The sequence below is a fragment of the Drosophila simulans genome, chromosome 3R, assembly GCF_016746395.2.
Source record: "Drosophila simulans strain w501 chromosome 3R, Prin_Dsim_3.1, whole genome shotgun sequence".
Lineage (NCBI taxonomy): Eukaryota > Metazoa > Arthropoda > Insecta > Diptera > Drosophilidae > Drosophila > Drosophila simulans.
In genome coordinates, this window is record NC_052523.2 from 24531442 (window position 1) to 24548283 (window position 16842).

Genomic DNA, 16842 nt, shown 5'->3' on the forward strand with positions numbered 1-16842 from the left:
GACATACGTGCCAGAAATTTTAATTAATACCTTTTGCCAACAATCAAATATTTTACGGTTTATTTTAAAGCTATTAACCAACGGCTTTTGGGACGTTTTTCCATAAATAAAATACAGCAAATAGCCAAATAACCGAATCATCATTTTAATGCATTTATTTTACGGTGCAAAGCGAAAAAATGTTTGCCCTCAGCTGCTGATGGAGTCACAATGACGTGACAGGACGAAATGGAACGAACTGAAACGATGGGGCGCCAAGGTAGTTATTTCCGTTCGCAGACACTTCCTCTATAGAGTTGAGAACCTGTTAAGCACTCAATGCGTAGAAGAAAACATTCGGAAATAAGTTCATTCATATGGAGTTCGGGCCAGGAGCGAGTGATTCCTCGACGGGAGCTGCGTCCGTGGTCGGGCCTTTAAATGGATTTTACGGAATCCTCATTTAAATACACAACGGGCGGCAATCATCGGCAATGGGCTAACATAGTAACACAAATACCCTTTAAGGGGGTTTTAATTGAAAATATATTAAAGATTAGGGGAAACAATGTTTTCTAAATACTATTATATTTTGAAAACTAATATACCTAATGTACAAATGTAGTGTCTTATTGACTTTCCCTTCTCCCTAGAACCTTCTCCCAATCACAGAAATGCCCAATTCCCTCTTAGTGTATGCATATGTATGGCTTTTGTGGTATATGGAAGCGAGCGAGCCAGTTCAGTAATCGCATGTGCCTGGCCGCAGGAACAACCCACATGCATACACAGCTGCCCATGAGTTTGGGTGTGTCAGTGTGTGAGTGTGGGAAAACCGGAGAAATAGCAGGAGAAAATCGGGGAAAAACCAGAGGGGAAAATGGGCAAGGGCGGAGGTCAGCGAGCGCTGGACCGGCATAAAAAGCTTGTTCTATGCAGTCGTTTAGCTTAACCGCAACATTATGTCGAATGCTGGAATCTTCAATCTGCTGATGCTGCTCCGGCTCTGGCTCCTCTTTCTAAGCGAGCTGATGGGGTTCCCGGGGGCTTTAGTCAGTGGTCCGGGAGTCCAGGAGTCGCTGGGAGTTTATGTTTCGGGTCAAGCGTGAAGGCATATTCATTTTACCCCATTTCCCATATCCGTGGCCCGGACCTAAATTCCCGCTGAAATATGCAGAGCGATGCGTGTGTACGTAAGCATTGTTTAATTTTGAAATTTTTGCCCAGCGTACCAGAGCTTAATAAGCAAAAGCCAGGGATTGCATTCCTCAGTATTGTGTTCACCGTTTCCTACGGGATTTTCTACCATCGAGGGACCTTGAAAAGTTAGACGAATGAGTTTAAATGGCAATTACCAGTCAAACATTTTGGGTGCGTTTTTCACTTTGAGCAGCAACTTAATTCAATTGCCGCTGCACTCAGAAAAGGAAGTTTTTGGAGATCAACGGGAGGGAAAGAAGTTCGCATTCAGACTACTCCGTTCGCTGCTGGCAGGCCAAGTCCATTAAGTTGTTTTAATTATTAAGCAGCCTTAAAAGCGATGCCTTTGCGTTTTTAATTCCAACGAGCCTTTGCATTTAATTATGAGCACTTTTGTCTGCTCTGCAGCAGCACGAGTCCGCACAGATCAGAGTTTAACAAACTTTGTCAACTTGACCCTGCCCAGCGAAAACGGTCGTCGGACAATAAATAATACGACCTCTAATATGGTGGGTGGTGGGTGATTTTCGCTGCGCGATGGGCCAAGAAGGCATATAAATTGGGGAAAAATTCCGATAGCTGGCCGATTGGCTTTTGCCACCTGACAGTTGAAACTTTTGCCGAAAAACCCAGGGAGCACATGCACGAAATCATATTCACGCACAACAAACACAAATCTTAGCCGCACACACACACACACACACACCGGCTTTTCTATATAAACGCACACATATACATATATGGTATATTGGGGAACTTGGGCCTGATCCCGAGACGAGGGCTAGCTGCGTCAACGGCACAATTTCGTAATTTTTATGGCAAAAGTTCTCTAATCAAATTTAATGAATTGTGAAAAAGGCAACAAATATACGACAACTTTCTGGGAAAGTTTGCCCTGAACCCGAGTCGAGCATCCAGCATCCAGCGTCGAGCATTGAGCATCTCGTGGCTGATATTTCTTATAAGTAGACGTCAACCCAGCGAGTCGAGGATGCGGCATCGATTCGGTTTGGCGTTGTAAATTGGCGGATGTGATTTTTGTGGGCTGGCATTATTAAATGCGGCATAAAATCAGCCCAACCACTCCGCATTGAAGTCTAACAAATGCGCACAGTTAGCAGGGGCAGCCAACAAATTGTTGTACACATTTCGTTTTTTGCTTTTTTGACTATGGCTGCTCTAGCTGGTTGTGTCCTTTGTTGTGCCTTGTGGCTGCTGAAGTGTCCTGGCATTGTTCGAGCACTTTTCCCGGCTCAAAGTTTGTCAATGTAACGGAAAACTGTGTTTAAGTAAATTTTTCATAAATTTTCTGTTTGCTGCTAGGGTGCAGATGAATTGTGGAGTGTCGCAACTCGGCAAGATAAATATGCAAAGTGAAGTTTTCATTTTTTGTATTTATTTAGTTAGAAGCAAAGTTGATATTGATATTTCCGTAATTTTGTTGAGTTGCATTAAAAAAAAAACGGGTTGTGAATTTTAATGCACGAATTCGTCAAGCTTATACTCTCATTAAGTTAATTGCAGTTAAAAAGTAATGTTAAATTTTTTTTCTAAATTTATATGTCAGCCACCCTGTCGTGTGCCTGCTGGCAGCTTTTATTATAAGCCGCCATAAATTGTTATATTTTATTAATGTGCCTCGAACGCGTCTAGTTCGTTGGTTGCCAGTTGGCCATATGGAAGTATTAATCAAAGCAAGAACAAAAAGTGTACCATACATTTGAGCGCTGCAAAATTTTGGCTATTTTTCATTGTACGCGTATTTTTGGGCGCTCTAGCCAAAGTTTTGTGCGTAACGCAACAAGAGAAACAGAAGCAATTTACGCATTGCCACAAATATTCGACATGACTTTGTATGTGTGTGTGTGTATGAGTGGGTGTGTGGTGCCATTATGATTACTCATACGCTGCGTTTGCAGCAATCATACGGCACGTTATTAGCTGTGTCAGCCTAACAAAAATAATGACAATGAGAATATGCCAAAAGTATTTGTATTTCTCCGAACGATTTATATATATGCATGGACGAGTATATATGAGCAAATGTACACACGTAGTTACCCAGCTCGTTGCCAGATGATGACGACGTCTTAACTCCTCATTGCCGTCGTCGTTAGCGTCTTGGGCCAACTGAAACGTTAAGATTTATGTCTTGGCATGATCTTTTGTGCTGCCAGAGCAGCTAAGAAAATATTATATGAAATAATACACACAAAAACACGCTTAAACACCCGAGCACGCATATGATAGCATATATGTATATGTATAAGCTCCGTATATACTCGTACACTCATTTTTGGGGCGTTAAGTGCTTTCTGCTGCGTCATCTTTTAAGTATTTGCAGCATAATTAGCTCGCCGAGTGCGTGTGTCAGGAGTCGAGTGTCAAGTTGAGGAGTGTCGAGTCGAGTCGAGTCGAGGCGGGTTGAGTTGAATTTGGGCCAACTAACACGGAATTCACAGGCTAATTGTTTCGTTTCAAAAGGTACGTATATTTGTGTGGGTGAGGGTCTGTTGTTAAAGCCGGTTAATTACGGACCCCCATTGAAAATCATTTCGCTTTAAGCCTTTTGCTCTTTTGGGCTTAGAATGTCAATAGTCAGAAGACGAATTGAAAACCACATCAAAGTTTCGTGGCCCACGACCTTTTTCCACAACCTTTCAGATATTTTTTCGAATTTGTTAGCTAATTAAACATCAGTTGGCTGGCCATAAATTGCCGCTGCAATAGAAATGCTGGGCTTATAATTTGTATTTTTTTATCCCTTGGTTTTAGGTCCGCAAATTGAGTTCATTGCACTTGTCGGCCAGCCAGCGGCATGTTGCAGCCACGCGGCGTATGCGCAATATTTGCTGGCTGTGCAGCATTTCTTTGGCACTTGGCTGGCCAAAACGCAGTCAGCTGAACTTTGACAGTGGCGGGCTATAATTTATGACTTGTTTTACAGGCACCCCCACACATACGAACACACTCCATCGATAGATGGCGCCACTCGCTAGGACGAAGGACTTGAAATATTTATGGAGTTTTCTTTTCGTTACAATTTCTCCCCCGATTTTCCGCATTTTTTCGTTTTATTTTTTTCGCTGCTGGTCGCAATGGCTTGCTTTTCGTTCTCTGATGTGGTTTTATCTTGGGGACACGCCCCCGCTGACAAGCTTTTGGAATGGGGGCGGTCGGGTCGCTCAGTCAACAGTTGACTTTGCCTTTGTTTATGACATGTCCCCTCATTCATTTTAATTAATTCTAGCCAGCATTTCGCGCCCATGGCAATGACGTCCCAATGCAAACAATAAAAAACAAGGGGACAGAAAAAAAAGGACTTGGAACTCGGACTTGGAGTCGAGATTTGCCTGGACATGGCGTTGGAGGATCTGGGGGCTGCCCTATGTAAAAATCACGGGGGCGTTTATGCTGGCCAACTATTTTTATTTCCATTCTCATTTTTATGCTCATTCCTGGCGGCTGCCTTACAAGTAACCCGGCAACATTGCGAATTGCGATGTCGAGGCCAGGCATTGGGGGCATGGGCATTATTGACGTAGTTTATGGAGCCATTTATGACGATTCAACATTTTTATTTCCACCGCACTGCAAGGAGTGCTGGCGGAGGATAAAAGGGCCGAAGTCGGTAGAAAAAAAAAAAAGAAAACAGGAAGTAGCAAGGAGCAGCAGCAACTTAAATTTACTGCTTGTAAAAGCCGCTTGCCCCGGTGTGGGTAAATAAAAACAAAAGGCGGGGAGGGCCGCGAGAACAATGCCAAAACAGCGAAGGAGTCAGCCATAGATAAAGCTTAGATGCGCAAAGCGTATCGAGTTTCTATTATCTCTGCGAAAACGTCGCGACGTCTGGGAGTCGAAAAGTTTTTACGCAAAAGATGGGGAACTTAAAAAATAAAAAATAAATACCACGGAAACATAAAGCAAGAGCGCCAGCAGCGCCAACAGCCAAAAGGCAGTACGAGCTGCATTCACGGAGCATCTTCACACAGGCGCATAATGAAGCGCGTCATTATCCTTAAGATACATAAACAATGCCGGCGAAAGCAGCAGCTGGCTGGAGGTAGTGCAGCTGCGTTGGGTACACCCAGAAAAATCAATTGTAGAATGGAAAAATTATTCACTTTTTATAGGCGGCATTTCAGTTACATAAATGTAAAGTGCATGCAATGCAATTAAAGGGTGTCAAATAGGAATGCAGTGAAAACACATAGTTGCATACTCTCGAGAAGGATTGAGTGAAAATATATGGTTGCATACTTTTCAACACCTTTATAAATGCTTTTAAGCCCCTAGCGCTTTTTTAGACATCCACTTAAAATCATTTCTGCAATTATTTTAAACATTATTTTAATTCCACAGTGTACAGCTAAACTATAACAAGCGGCAACAGAAACAACAATAGACAGCCGGGCAAGCGAGTGGAAAATACTCCGGCATTGTTTCTGTTCAGTGCTTAATTACCAGGCAAAAGTTCCATAGTTCCTTGAACTGGGCGAAAGTTTGTGGCATGCGAGGATTGGACAATGTGACGGTACACAATTACCTTTTGCATTTCGCAATGCAATAAAATTCTCCCAAACCATGTTGATAAGATCCGGAAAAATATTTTCGAGTCTCTGGAGTTGTGGAATTCTCAATTAGCTTGCATAAACGTTGTTCCATTGACCAGACAGACACAAATATGTGCATGTAGCCATGGGTTGTCGAGTTGGCTGGACCAAATAATGAATTTAATCGAAAAAGTGCATAGAATAATATGCATGCGAAATATTTTTAATAGATCGTTTTAGTGGCATCCTTTTGTGCTGCATGCTACATGCCGCATGCAAGTTTATTTTCTCAGAGAGAGCGAGTATTTCGCCCCCTTCTGTTTCTTGCCGAGGAGCATTTATTGGTTTTTGAATTTTAATTAAAATTTGATAGCCGGCGGCGCCAAAAGCTGCAGCTTGGGCTCGCACAAAAATATTGCAAATTGCAGCAGCGTAGAAGGGTTGCATTATTTCGATTTTACAAGTAAGTTACCCCTATTCATCTACGCCCCTGGCTGGTCAATGAAGAGAAAGCCCCTGCTTTCTGCTGTTATTGTTGTCTAATACCGGCTATGGTTTTGTTTGACTGCTGAACTGGCGAGTTACGCAGATATTTGCGATCTGGTGCTCTCAATAAAAGTTTATTAAGCCAACAAATGTTGGACCACTGGCGTCGGGTGCAACAATTTGGGGCACACTGGAGCTGTGTACCATTAACCCGTAACCTGTAACCTCTGCCAATCAAATTACAGCCGCGGTTTAGCGAGCCCGGCTCAAAATTTCATTTGTGTTAAGCTGGCTAAATTGTTTTGCTTATTATGTAGCTACAATGCTACCGGGTGTTTCTGCTACTGCACGGTGCACATGGCGTATGAGTAATGTTTATATGAAAATTATGCAAAATGCATATTAAAAAAGAAAGGTAAGCCCGCTTGCTGGCTGCTCTCTAAACGGTGGGTGCAGTAAAAATGTGAGCCAAAAGCTTCTTAAGGATTAAAAACGTCAGCAATTTTGCGGTACACAAAAAATGAGGGGCCCGAATGAAAAGAAAGGAACACAAAACAGCAAGGGAGCACGAAAAAAGGGTAACAAAGCAAAGGCAACAGCCACAAAAATATTTAATAAATTTTACAAGTAAATAAGCACCAGCAGCAGCCGGGCGGGGAAAAGTTGTAAAAACTGCAAGAGCGCAGGATTTTTGTTGTCCACGCTGAGTGGGCAGCCATGGGTTGAGGGTTCATGGTTCAGGGGGTCGCCGGATGCCACATGTTAATGATAGTTTGCCAAAGCCGCAGCTGCAGCAAATCTGTTGCCACACGACGGTTCTCCAGCGGAATGCAAGCGGAGCAAACGGAGGGCTTTGTGTGCCTGCCTTAGTTGAGTGACATGTAAATAAAAGTAAAGTGCGTTGATGGTGACGACAAAGTGAAACGGATGCCGTTGAACGGCACATTTGGCTTTAATGCTGCATAATCGCCAAACAATTTCATTTCTCACACTCAGGTTGTTTTTGGACCTTGCTTGGCCTTTTCTGACTTTCCTGCGAGTGTCAACAGTTTTTGCAAGCTGCACGCAGGGCCATAAACACACGACCCAACCGAAAGGAGGTGGAAAGGTCCTTTAGATCTCGGGACCGCCATGTATTTGCTATGTGCTATGTGCAGCTTCGCTCCTGTCGGCCCGGTTTCGGGTCACTTAAGTTTTATGTGGCGAAACGCGTTACCAAATTGCGTTCAAATTGCGCACGCAGATAACAGTTTTTCATTACGGCACATAAAAGCGTTTGCCATTGTCCTGGACGCCCTGGTGTTGTTGTTGCCGTTGCTATTTTGGTCCTGCCAAATTGTTACGCCAACACGTGCCGCACTTTGCAGCTCATGTCAGCAGACAGAAACATCCACATCCACATTCACAGCCACATCCTCATCCACATCAAGGGAACAGGAAAGGCGGCAAAGGCAAGCCCAAACGCAAAGGCAAACTGAACGCAGGACAGCAACAGGCACAGCTTTGTCCAGTTTAATGCTGGGCAGGGTCACTTCGCACTCCAATATCACCCAGGACACCCAATCCCTGCCCACATGTCGCCGACACATCGCTGATGATTCCATAGCACTTAGATTAGAAGCTTTTCAAAAGCCACACTCGAAGAAAAGCCGGCGTGAATGCCCCGCAAATTCCCTGGAAACACGCGTTTCCATGGTCACTCGTTTAAATTCGAAGAAATTATTTTTCTTTTACTCTTAATGTTTGTATGCAGCGTCTATTTACACATGCAGATTTAGTTTGGTCCACTCCGGCTTTTTACTGAATTAATTTTCCTTTTAAAAAAGTAAGTCATTTCTTTTGAATCCTTCGTCCTAGGTGATCCTATCCTATGGTTTTTAAATTACCGGAGAAATTTTTATATTCCCAGAGTTAAAGGGACGCTATTAAAACCATAAACATTTTCTTAGTGCACTCTATCTTTTTAAAAGTCAGAATCGTGCTTATTTAGTGGCGCCAGTAGGCGGGAAAGTTAATTTTTCAAGAGCCTAAGCGCCCGGAAGCCGATTCGAGTCACCCGATCCTGATTTAAATATGTGTCGCTGGCAGTCGCAGAAAAAGAGGCGAATCGGAAGTGGCAAGAATACTTGTACCAACATTATGTTATGCTATGGGGGCCCGAGAGATTGATGGGCGCCCGTCGAGACTTGTCTGGTTTCGGTTTTGGTCCTGCGATGCGGGAAGGCGAAAGTTTCCAGGCTGTCATTGTGTAGCATGCTTTTAGGCGCTGACAATGAAAAACTTTTGTGCTTATCATGCGTGCAAGTTTCGCCAACGTTTTAATTGAAAAATACTTAGCAAAGTCTCTAGCTCTAGTTCCCGAGCTCAAGAGAGTGTCAAATGGCAAAGGCACACCTTTAAAGCAGCCGTTCAAGTGCAATGCACACGCATGGCAGGATAACACCTTGGATCCTGGCATCCTGCGAGTCGATATGCAGCCTGCGAGCTGGGCTCGAATTTAATTGCTGGCTTAAGTTGGCTGGCCCACTAACCTAGTCAGTCCGATGCTCTTAGCCCGGCCGACAAGCTCTCTCCTTCCTTCTCTCTCTCTTTCTCGCTCTCTCTCATTTCCTGTTCCGCTCTCTCTTTTGGCCACGATGATGAGGATAGTGTTTTTAATTTGGTCGGGATTAGGATGGGTTGCGTGCTTAAATTTAAAAACTCCAGGAGAGCCGGAGTAGGGTGGAGCTAGCCTCCTCCTGATTTTTGTGCCATCACGTCCTGTTGGCACGTCTCCGGCTTTCTTATTACGCACTCGTAAAAAGAAACGGCTCCTCCGCCTGACTTGTCCAACTCGTTCGGGATTATAGCCATTAACTTTGGCATTGCATATCGCTGCGTGACGTCTTTAGCGCGTGCAGTTCGTTCGGACCTGGCCTGTTTGTCACTGTAATAAACTTGGCAACAAATTGCCAGCCAGCGTGTGTCTTCCTCTAGCCCTCTTACCCATGCCCCTTCCGCGCCGCTCGTTTTTTTCCTTTGACGTTTAACCCTTTGGTAGCATTTTGACACGCACGTGTCGAAAAAAGGCACATACATTTTTAAGTGATTAAAAAAGTGCGCACACACACACAAATTTCCAGCGAGAGAGACGGAAGACAATAAGCAAAAACATTTAAATGCGAGCAACGTGCAAAAAATAAATTGTTGTCAATGCGCGCTGGGCGAAAAAACGCGTTGCAGCCTCTTATCAGGCGGAACGCTTTGGACTTGGCACACAGCATCCACAAAAGGGTCCTGTGGTCCTTTTCCCAAACGTTTTTGTCCACAAAGTGCCGAAGCGTTCGCGTTCCACACGCAGCCGACAGGATGCTCGGCTCGGCTTTCTGGCCCGTCAACCGAAAACAGGAGTTCGGCTCGTCGAGCTGCCTCGTTCCGCCGCGACTTCGAGTGCGAATCAGTTGAAAAAGGTCCTTCGTGCGGGTCGGTTAGTGTAACGGTGTTTATAGCGCTCCCACTGGGAAAAGCTGCCTTCGCCCAAAAGTAAACAACAACAATAATTAAATAACATTTGTCCACCGCCCGAGTGCTGCACATATATATCCATGCGTATGCTCCATAAGTAGATGGAAAAGTTCGCAGACGAAACAGAAACGTATTTAAATTATATAAACAAGAGACCGGAATCCAAATGCCCACCGCTAGTGGGCACTGATAACCCGCCGATAACGCGGCTCCGTGGTTCCATTGGCCATTTGCAATTTGCATTGATGAACTGTGCGCGCCGCCCGCAGTGCATAACGAAAGCAGAAACCAAGCCGTAATCCAAATTCCGTCATCCGCATCAACGGAGCGTGGGGTTCATCGATAATCAGTGGAAGAAGAACCCCTGCAGACCTCCAGACCAGAGAATCCTCCTCCTGCCCGATTATCCTTTGATGTCTGAGTGAGTGAGAGTGTGTCTCAGTGTGCAAAGTGTGAAAAAGCGCAAAATAAATATTAAAAGCGAAACGTGCGTGGATTAGAAAGCATAAACCGGCTGGCTGGCAGGCAGGCAGGATCCTTTGAAAGGAGCGGCAACCACAACAACTACCGCCAACTTGGTAGTGAGAGCAGAAACATTCCCATAAGGTTCGTATCACATCCTATACAAAGGTACCAGTTCAATGGACTGCTCTTTGTTTTCTCTGCGCTGGGTTCTTGTTTTCCCAATTTTTCTTTCTATTTTTATTGGGGCCGCGCACGTTGGCGCATAATTTACGCTAACTTTTCACTTTGCCACCAGCTATGCCAGCTATATCAGCTGTACCGGATATACCTTTTCGCTTATTTCCCCTGGCAAGTGAACTGGAAAGTTCGGCAACTGCAAACAGAAATTTGAATTTTTCCGTTAAGTGGGTCGCTCAAACTTGCACCTGTCAGAGGCCTTGGGCATTTGGTCAGCGGAGCGAGCATATGCCAACGGCCAACAATCGGTTGACAGCCCGGTCCATGGCCCCCTTGTAGGCCCATCAAGCGATCCTGGGCCGTGTAGGTCCTTGTTGATTTATGACAATCGAAGACAGGGAATCCCCCCGTCTATTTGCCCAAGTACGAGTAGCTGTGTGTGCACAGCTCCCGTCCAACTGGAAACTAAATAATTATGTAGCCCAGGTGGGGGGCAAAAGGGGAAGCTATGGAGCTGCCGGCACCGCATTTCTGTCTCAGTTGGGTTGAGTTTAACGAACATTTATGCGAGTGCGGTTGTTTATGCTCAGCCCGAGTTATGTGGCACTCGAGAGGCGTGGCAACCACACACTCACGCACACATTCCCGTTCGCATTCGCACTGGGGCTCTTTCCCAGCCGCACTCATACGCCGTGTGCCCCACTCGGGCTGGGGCAACAACGTTTGCATATGTTCATCAAGAATGAATTAAAAGTTATTTTAAATTCGTGACACTCGCCTAATTTTGCAGGTCTCCAAATGTTTGTGCACAGGGAAAATAACAAGCTTACAAACCAACAAGTTTATTTATTATATGTTTAAAATGTTTGAGAAAACGGGATATTAAGAATACGTATATGTGTTATATGGCTACTTAAAAAGGGGTAAACTAAGCTTCTAATACATTGCATGTGGGTTTTCTTTTAATTAACATAAATATCAATTAAATAATATTCCGAAATACTGTATCAAACACTAAAACTGCAATTGAAAGCTCTAAACTCCTGAATTATTAAGTCCAAAACTCGTATGCCCTGTAAAAAGTCCCGAGTTTTTTTCACAGTGTAGTTGCTGGAGCTCCTGAGTTAAATGTGTGTGTTGGGTCTGTCAGTTGTTCCCGGCGTTGCTGTGTTACGTTACTCAAGTGGCGGAGGTGTCACCTGGCAGACAGGTATGCTCGGCGACTATGATGCTGCCACTCACGAGCTCTACGCTCTAATGCGAGCACACACACTCACATGCTCACACCCACACACACACACACGCGCGTACTGCATCCGCAGCGAGTATACACTTATGTGTGCCCCATAGGGGCAATAGTCGCCGGAAGGACTCGGCTTGGCAAGTGAATTAAATTTCAAATGTTTCTTAATTTACTTTTTCGGTTTTCTGTTGACAGTTCAAATTGCTATAACAAATTTCCTAGCGCTACGCATGCCACTCATTCATTCGTTCGTTCGTTCATTCGTTCATTCATTTCACTTTGCTCACAGGCTCTGAGGGGGCGCACATGCATAAGTGAAATATTATGTACAACTGTCGGGTTTGTTTTTCCTTTGCGCTTTTTTCGCAGTTTTCTTCTTTGCCGTTTTTGCTTGTTTTCTTGTTGAATTTTTCTTGTTTTTTTGTTTGTTTTTTATTTTGTTTGCTGGTCGTTGGTGGCGAAAATAAATGAAGCCATTCGAGCGCAATCAGAATTTCGCATTAAAGCGTGGCGCACACGCATTTCCAATGCGATTGTCAGATTGAGAGCACCAACCCATATAGGAATCGTGTTCGAGGAGCAAAGTCAAAGTTGAAACGGTTATTTCAGCTCAGCCAAGAGGATGGCTTAGATGGCAGCATGTTGGCAGCACTAGGTAGAAAAATCGAACGGGGGATCAGCAGAAGAAATTGCAGACAGGTGGCAAATGGAGTAAAATAAATTAAACTGAAAGTTAATATCTAAGGACGTTTAGATGATATATAAAAGTAATACTCTCTTTATTAAAATAAAATGTCCAAGATTTACGAAATTTGGAAATTAAAATCTCCCTAAAAACGGAGAATTCTCGTCACAGAGCAAATATTTAAAACAAATTCCCTAAAATCTGAATTAACAGAACGGTGCTTAGCCACATTTTTTTTAGCTCATGGTCAATGTCCAAAATATATTTAAATACCACATCGAAAATTAAATTGAATAGTAAACATTGATAGAATTTCAGCGAAAATATCGAAATGAAAATAAGATAAATGTAAATGTATTCCATTTGCTGTTTGCTGCAGGGCAAAATTTTTAGGTTATTTGATATAAATAGAGATGTACATAGAAAAGAGTATAAAGTGCACTTTAGTGAATGTAACTATTCCAGAACGAAATAGGATTCCAAACCGCACACATACGGCCAACAAAGTCGGGGCCATAATGTTCTCGGATATTACATTTTTCTTTGCATCCTTAAATTTACTTCATTATTTCGACTCCGTTTTGCTGATTTCCGAGTCCTTTGGGAAGGGTGCAGGAAAAGTAAACTGCAGGCAGCACTTGAGAACTTGGCTAAATGAAAGGAAACAAGAGGCAACCATCAGCGTCTGTTTGTTTGCTCGGTTGTCTTAGCCGCCGAGCGCTAAAAACCATTTAAAGTTTTCAGTTAACTCGCAAGGCAAACGGAATTGCTGCGTGCAAAATAAATAAATACTTTGCGAAACTTTCAACAGCCAGCCGTCGTGTTTTTGTGAACAGCTCGCAAATTGAACTTAAACGTAATGCAGTGGAATTACAACTTATTCGGCGTAGTACCCACCATTCCTGCCATTCGCGACGTGTTCCCAACCTTTAACTGTTGCCAGGCCCTTTGTTTCGATGCCGGCCACAAAAACCGGTCTCCACCAAATGAAATTAGTGTCAAAACGCTGCTTCTACAAGTGCTGCATGCCTCGTCAAATCCGTTTCCGTGGCGAGTGGCACAGGCTGGAAGGATAGCGACAGACAGGCGACAAGGCAAGGCCGGAACACGGGCACACTGGGTGTCCTGGCCAAAAGTGGGCGTAATCGCTGGCATCGTCGTAACAGCGATGCCAATGCCTCTGGCGGTCTAGCAACCAACGGCCAACCGGCAGCAACCAACAGCCAACAACTAGCAACCAGCAATAGCTATATTCACAACTACGAAATTATATCACCATGGTCTAAGCCTACACAGAAGACAAATTTCCATAATTTTAACCTTTTAAAAATTCAAAATATACTTTAAAAGCTATGACCATACTTTAAGATTCGCATTTCATATGGATTTTCAGAAAAAAACTAAGCTAGCAAATTTTAAATTTTTTTACATAGTTGTGTGAAAGTAAGCAAAATATTTCAAAGTGTCACAAAAACTAATTAGTATTGTATTGATGTTAAATATATGTCCTAATTGGATTTAAGATGTCATATTTTGCGCAGACGATTAAATATTTTCCTGTGTAGCTATGCTAGTTCCTGACTTTTTTCACGATGCCAATGCCTTTTAAGTTGATTATGGACGCAAAAAAAAAGCAAGCTAGAAACAACAAAATAAAGGATAGAGCGAGCAAGCAGAGCAGTGAAAAAAAGCGGCGCCGTTGTGCTGAATGAAATTGATGAAGTAGTTTCAAAAGCTGCTACTGGTGCTGCTGCACTGCCTTTGCTTCCGAGGAAAAAACCCTTCCTGACCAAGGTAAATAAGCCTTGTTTTTGCCTCCTGCTCTTTGCAACTTGTTTGCCGCTAAGTTTTTGCCAGGAGCTCCCGCGCTTTTACCTGCAAATTGAATGGGATTTCGGGCTGCAGCCTGCGAAGTGCATTGCCCCGGGAAAAGGACAATGGAGTGCATGGAGCTGCATCGCATTGTGGCCAAATGGAGTCCTACCTCGAGCGAGCCCCCTTAAGTTGCGGCCTCGCTTTGATTAACTTCAATCAGCGCTGGGGAATCGCTTTCAAAATTAAAATTTATTGCCAATTTGCGGGAAATTCGATTAAGCTTAGGCCGCTGCTTCGTTTTCCTTTTCGTGGTCCTCTGACACAAAAGCCAAAGTCGAGCTGGAAAAACACTCAGCTGGACAAGGAAGGAAGGACGGAAGGAAGTCTTGGGCATTTAAATCCAATATGTAAATGAAAACAGGATGGGAAAGCAGCAGGATCAGGCCGTTGGACTCGAACCCCCACTCGAACTGTTGAAAAGCTGTTGAAGTTTATTGGAAAAATATTCAAATCACGTGGGTGGTCTCAGCTCATCGCCCGGCAACGTCGGCTTCCTCCTGGCTGGGTGATAAAAATGGCCAAGAAATTACTTATAGATTGAATGGAATCGTCAGGCGCTCCAAGACTCCAGGTCTTTTGCCCTGGCTTAGGCATTGCTTTGCTGTTCTGGTTTGCCTTGCAACATTTTTGATCAATTTAAATGCCCGGCTAAGACAATAAAAAGTCTTATTGGACCGGCTTAGCTGGGGATTTCGAGAGGCCGAATGGCATTCGCATTGTTTTTGGCCCAGATAAGCGTGCAATTAAAACTGAAGACGACTTTTTGGACCGCTAAATGGTGAAATGATGTACGGTAGCTGGCGGTTCGAGCTGCTCTAAAACTTATCTAATAAGTGTCAGTTGGACAACGTGGGGAAAACAGAAGTAGAAACAATAACAACGTGCTGCGGCTGACCCCCGACCTCAAAGCAAAAGTTTCACTTTCGCTTTTTGGGGTAAGCACCCAAGACTTTTGTCACTTTTCCGGGCAAGGGCAACTCCCTTTCTTTTGAGGCTCTGAGTCGCCGGAGCGAGGAGCCGGAAAATCAATGCCTATAAATTGCTTGACGCCTGCTCACGCTTATTTATAGCGTAGGGATTTATGTTCGGCATATTTATTTATGAACAACAATTTGCCGGTTGCTTTAAGGCTCATTGATGCCCGGGAGAGGGTCGTAAATTAGCCGACGCCCTGCAGCAACAAATGTAAATAGTTCAATAACAAAGGCGCTGCCAATGCCAATCTGTAGAGCCCAATAACCAATAACAATGCCCGGCTGCAGGCAGTTGGAACCGAGAGCCAGGAACACATGGACATCGATATAGCCAGGAATAACGTCTGTCGAGGGCAGCAATAACAAGTGGACATGTTTTATTTATGGAGGAAACGTAGACGACGACAAACGACATCGAAAGTAGCTGTTAAAATTGTTTTAATTTGCTGTTCGCAGTCGAATACACACAGCTGAAGGAGGGCAAACACAAAAACACAGCTGACAACATCGGAAAACGACAGGGCCAACAACAAGCCGTCATCAAATAAAAGCCCAGACTGAAGGTCAACTAGGATGCGAATGGGTCAGTAAGCCAAAGGCAGCCAGAGTCGGCCATCAGGGTTACAACAGATACAGGGGAAAAAGAGAAAAAACAGTTAAATAATAAATAAAATCGAAATTCAGGGCTTAAAATCAGTAGTTTAAATAGGTATCAATAACACTTATGCGTGTCATGAATATTTGAATGTTTTTAAAGTGTACATCATTTGATTACATCTTTTTACATATTTACGTTTTAGATTTATAGTTCATTTTAATATAGACCATAGTTGTGGCATACAAATCAATGAAATCCTTTAGTTTGTAAAAATAGAACATTGAATCAAACAACAGGGCATGGAAATTTATATTTGGCATTTATTTCCGAGTTCATAGCTTACAGAGCACCCGATGATAACCCTTATTTCGCACAGACGAAAGGCAAACAAACATGGGTGCAAATGAGTGTCGATGTCCTTGCTGTGGGCGGTGGGTGGTGGTCCTTGCTGTTACCAACGATATTCTCAGCTGTTGTTGCTGCTGCTTCTTGTTGGCTGGTTAAGTGACCAAATCGAGTACCAAATGGGCAAACGTCTGCTCCACCCGATGTAATAATTCAATTGTGCAGCGGACCAATGCCTTCAAGATGGATGGCGTGCATCGAGACTTGCTTTTGGCGACATTTGTGTGACGTGTTGCCCTAGCTTCTTGCTGAATTATGTGTAGATATAGATATAGATATGTGTGTGCGTGTGCGACGCTGCGAGGCGCAAATGCTCGAGCTAAAAACTTTGCCAACTTTGGAAAACAAAGAAAAGTAAAAAAAAGAAAAGAAAAGAAACCAGCAAAAAGAGAAGCGAAGAAGTAAAGCTGAAAGCTGGTAGCAAAGAAAGCCAATGCCTTCAGTGGATTTAAGTTGGCTTTGAGACTCGCAGCAAAGCCATCGTCATCTAGTCATATACTCGTTGCCAGATAAGCATTTATACGCATTAAAGCGACAGCCAACTTTTGACCAACTTTTCCTCTTGGCAAAGTTATCAAAAATTCCACTTGCGCAGTGAATCAAGTGCCATTTACTGATTGTGTCCCACGGTGCGGCGGCTGAAAGGAGCTGCCTGTTCCTAATCCGCTTCACATTTTATCAGCGCTGTGACAGTGGCT

General features: G+C 43.8%; 1 protein-coding gene and 1 long non-coding RNA gene across 3 annotated transcripts in view; one reads left to right on the forward strand and one right to left on the reverse strand.

The window, feature by feature from the left end:
- Positions 1-16842, reverse strand: part of LOC123327293 — a 100758-nt gene that overhangs the window by 10777 nt on the left and 73139 nt on the right. The window lies entirely within an intron of this gene.
- Positions 9633-16842, forward strand: part of LOC6729926 — a 64914-nt gene continuing 57704 nt past the window's right edge. For both annotated transcript variants that reach the window (XM_016177699.3, XM_016177698.3), the window contains exon 1: positions 9633-10328. The gene's annotated coding sequence lies outside the window, so the exon portion shown is untranslated. The remainder of the gene's footprint in view (positions 10329-16842) is intronic.